We start from the raw sequence: 4832 nt of genomic DNA, 5'->3' as shown, positions 1-4832 counted from the left end.
AGCGAAAGATGAAGAGGAGTAAAGTTATTTTATAAACCAATCTACAGTGGAGGCAGGTGGTCGGTATCTTTTGATATGGATTGAATTAGACTAGTCCGACAAAGGGACGAGGAGAGGAGATTTTCGGACCATTTGCAAGAAGGAATGAGAAAAGATGAAGAGGAGTAAAGTTATTTTATAAACCAATCTACAGTGGAGGCAAGGTGGTCAGTGACTTTTGATATGGATTGTATTGGGCTAGTCCGACAAAGGGATGAGAAGAGGAGATTTTCGGACCAGCTGCAAGAAGAAACAGCGAAAGACGAAGAGGAGAAAGTAAGTAAAATGATGAGATATTCTCACTACAATATCCTCCAACAATTACTACAATTTAGTGTTGGTTTACAAGGTTCATTTCCAAACAATCAAGTTATAGGAAGGAAGAAAAAAGCTGTTGGCAATAAGAGTGCACAAGCAAAAAAATAATTGGATTCGAAAAGCGCGTAAGTTCCTAAAATTCTCACTACAATGTCTTCCATCAATTACTACAATATGGGTGTTGATTTACAAGGTTCATTTCCAAAACAAAGTTATAGGAAGGAAGGAAAGAAGCCGCGATCAAAATACATAAGCAAAAAAAAGAATTGGAAAGAAAAACGCGCAAGTCCCTGAAGTTGTCACTACAATTTCTCCAACAATACTAAACTATGTTTATGTATTAAATAGAAAAATGACCTCTTCCGAGGACCTGTTGATACAGGAAACCACCTTTATTCAGGAATCGGGGGTCCCGAAGATCAAAAGTGAAAAAATAGTGATTTGAGATTGTAGGATATAGAAATTATACCAAAATACCAATTGCCTGCATACGAGTCAGCCATCCAACCAAGGTCACATTATCCAAGATATAGCAAGATATACCCAACATTTATCTGAAAATCACAAAATAAATGGAAATTATTGAATGAGTCCATCTTTCCATGCAAACGAACGTAACGATATATTAGCTCAAGTCAGTAAAACCTTTGAACCCAAATGTGGGTATAGAAAAAAATTTTAGGGAAAATACTTACTGGAACTGGAACTTAAAACATTGCCTCTGGACCAAAGATTAAAGTTCCAAAGCGAATCTAAATTGAAAAAGAAGACATAATGATTAAAAGCTGTGTTGAGCAAGCGAAAGCAGAAAAGAAATTCATTGCTTGCGTTAACTCGTTTGGGGAAGTTCGGCATTCTCGGAATCTGTCAGAATCAAGAAGCTGTTCAATTTTCTCAAAAGAAAATTGTTTATTTACATAAAAAAGGAAAAGAGGAAAAAAGGATTTAGTCAACCAAAATTTACATTATTTAAATTTTTGATTTTTTCCAATTTGGAATTTGATCCTTGCAATCTGCTGCAATTCATAGTACCATTTCACAACAAGTGCTCAATTTCTCTTTATGAAAAAAATCTAGCTGCTTTGAAAATCTAACATTCTTATCTTTATATCAATAGCGGTAATCTGTATGTCGTTCTGTGTGTAACTTTCATTTTCGCAAGTAATGTTATGTTTTTGTTCTCGATAATATCCTTTTGATTGATAGATCCTGGTTTCCTCATTCAGCCGTTTTGAAATTAAAGTCCAATATTAATCTGGCGATTATTATTTCTGCCTTGGCTTGCCCGCTTTAATGTTTTTCTTTTCTTTTGTTTTAAATTTTCGAATGTAATTGACGACCTAATTTGATTTAAAACATTCTAGTTCTTTACAAAACAAAACAAGATCTATTAACTAAAACAAAATCTGTTACAGAAAAGAGGCCCCCCAGCGGACCCTCAATCACGCAATTTTTTTTCGAAATTCACGCATTCACCTTGAGTTTCACGCAATAACCGGATTTTTCAGAAAATCTGAAAATTTTCGGGAAAAATCAGGGAAACATCAGAAAATTGGGAAAACTTCCTATAATCGGTGGAAAAAAGGGAAAATTCACGCATTTACGCACAAAATAGCCCAGATTCACACAATCAAAAAGTGGATCACGCAAGTTTTTTTAATTCACGCATTCACGCATTTTATTTTCAATTTCATGCATTCATCATTCACGCAACCGAAAAATGCACATTACGCAACGCTGGGGGGGGGCGAAAGAATAATTCAAAATAAAACAAAAATCACAGACATTTTCGACATAAAAAGACATTAAAGCGGTAAAAACAAAAGTTCTTTTTTCGTAAAAACATCTAAATCGATAATTATTTTGCTGCAAGTCTAAGTCATTCATTGTTGTTTGAATTCGTAAAGTTATGACGAACATGAAATTGTCCTTTTGTTTTTCAAATTTAAAGAGTTACGCTGCTACGCTATTTTGTCTACGTGTCCTTCCTGCTTTTTTCTGAAGAATCTCTTGCCATGTCTATAATTTCACCCAACCTGTTATCTTTCCAACAAAGTTTTCCATAGTATGAAATATGTTTTTTTGATTGATCTACACAGCAAATCAATGACACGGCCCCCAAAACGGAGGTTTTCATTAAAATGAAGATTCTGACTTGTAGATTTATCAGAATTAAACGATTTTTGTTTATTTTGAAAGAATGATGGTTATACTTAAAAATGAGCATGTTTTTGCTGGTTTCAGACAGATTCAAAATAACATTTGCGTCTAAAGCATATATTAACACAAAATTAGAAAAATTCATATAACTCACTCTAGCTCCTTGGATATTGAAAATAAGTTATGAAAACGAGGTATAGGAAACTTTCTTCACCTAATGCCGTTCAGAAAATGCAAATACATCTGTGACTTTAGAGGCTGGGTAAAAGATATAGCATCTTGAAGGTCAACCAGTATTTTTGAGCCCTAGAATCAGCATTGACAAAACCGAAAATTCTAAATATGAGAAAAAGCAAAAAATCTTGGAATTCTATTCCTATCACCTTGAGTTAACAAAAAACATTATATAAAAGTTTTCGCTGAATCAGCAAAAACGGCAAATAGACGATATCGGCTTAACAAAATTCTCCCCGAATGATTACCCATGATCATTAAGCAAAAAAATTCAGTAAGTCAATATTGTCCGTGAAGTTTTTTTGCGCAATGGATCATGGGTAATCATTCGGGGAGAATTCGGAAAGCTGATATCGTCTATTCTGTCATTTTTTTGCAAAATATAGGAGAAAAATATCTTTAAAGCTTAATATTTTCAGTTTCAGTTAAGCTTTTTTTCTAAAATTTTCACAGCTTATTCCATACACGAATGGAACTTTTTTCAAAAGAGATTTGTTTTCAAAAACTTGATTAAGAAGTTGTTAGATCAAAATTGTCATTTTGAAAATTTTTAAATTTTCAGTTTGGACTTTGCAATATCGAAAATCTTGAAATATTTCATAAAAATCATAAATTCCCTCCATCGGGTCGTAAATTTAAAGGAAAAAACACAAATATGTTCATAGTTTTTCCCCTATTACCACTGGGCTTAATAATTTGATTTAATACACCTCCGTTTTGGGGGCCCCAACCTGCATTTTAACAACCAGGGGTATACTGTAAAATTTATCAAATAAATTTATGCCCAAAACCCTCTAAATCATATTTTCAAAACTATGGTCAAAATTTTGTATTCATATCTTAAAGATATCTCGAGAAATCGCTAAAATTTCAAACCTCCGTTTTGGGGGCCATTAGAAAAAAGCTACCTATCTATAATATTGCTGAAATTGAAAATTTTGAAAAAGAACTTCCAGGAAATAAAGTAGAGATGTTAAGATTTTCATGCAGCAAAAATTTTTGTAAAATCTCTTTTCCTCTAGATTTGAGAGAAATTTCAAATTTGATTGCCGTTTTGGGGGCCACATACTGTAGTGGCTTTTGACCTATGAATTTTGAATATTTTGGCAGAGAATTAAAAAAAATAAAAACACATAGGTTAATTATCAATTAAAACTAAGCACTTTTGTAAAAAAGGGTAGCATAATATCTTGTTAACGTTTTTTTAAAGTTCATAACGTCTTTTTATAATAAAAAAGATAATTACTACACAGCATGCTACAAGGTATAACGACAGCTTTTTGTTAAAAGTGACTGTAAGGAACTCAAATCTCACAACCGAAATTTTGACCATGGTGAAGGCACTAAAGTGTGTTCAGCAACAGCTTAACTTGCTCACAACGCCAGGTACCGACAAGTTCTCAACAATGACAAATGACACAATATTCTAAAAATGGATGTAATGACAATTAATTACCTGAAAGATTTGTTTGAAGGGTACAACTTGTGCAAGGTGCTCTCTGACCAGGATGCAATAAGATAATGATCTTAGTTGATACCAGGAGACAATGGTACATGTTAACAGCCTTGATATTTCGAAAGGAGTCGAAAATGGATCAAAAACCATTCAACCTCATTATGTCCCCAAATGAAAGATGAAAGATACCTGGAAAACCAAGCGAAATGTTAAAAACCTTAAAAACTTTACACAGGTCAGTTATTATTGTGAAGCAAGCAAGTCACTGAATACAATTGCTAAAACTGCTAAAAAGCCTTAATTTTGAAGTACAACATTATTTGGAAATAATTTCGAAAATATTTTTACATAAATTGGTCAGTTTGAAGCCTAGCAAAAGAATTTCTCACAATTCTTTATAACATATTGTTAACCGGTTACTTTTTTGAAGCGGGCTACAGCTTTTTGCGCAATTGCAATTGGTTCTTTTCGCATGACGATGGGCCTACACTGCACAGAGTTGCTTGTCGTTAGGAAAATTCATTTTGACATCAGTTTTTCAAAAAAAAATGATCAGTGCGTTAACATCATTTGTCTAATTTTTAATTCTCGACGTCAGAAATTAAAACAATTTTTGGTCACTTTT

General features: G+C 33.1%; 1 long non-coding RNA gene across 1 annotated transcript; it reads right to left on the bottom strand.

Annotated features, from left to right (window-relative positions):
- Positions 1-830: 830 nt before the first annotated feature.
- Positions 831-4360, bottom strand: LOC136805381 (uncharacterized). The gene is made up of 3 exons (XR_010846387.1): positions 4208-4360; positions 1053-1109; positions 831-911 (listed from the first exon to the last, which is right to left on the bottom strand). It is a non-coding gene; the product is annotated as an uncharacterized lncRNA (long non-coding RNA).
- Between the last annotated feature and the right edge of the window lie 472 nt (positions 4361-4832).

The sequence above is a fragment of the Clytia hemisphaerica genome, unplaced genomic scaffold (assembly GCF_902728285.1).
Source record: "Clytia hemisphaerica strain Z4C2 unplaced genomic scaffold, Clytia hemisphaerica genome assembly, whole genome shotgun sequence".
In the NCBI taxonomy this organism is placed as follows: Eukaryota; Metazoa; Cnidaria; class Hydrozoa; order Leptothecata; family Clytiidae; genus Clytia; species Clytia hemisphaerica.
This window is presented reverse-complemented; position numbering and strand designations above follow the sequence as displayed.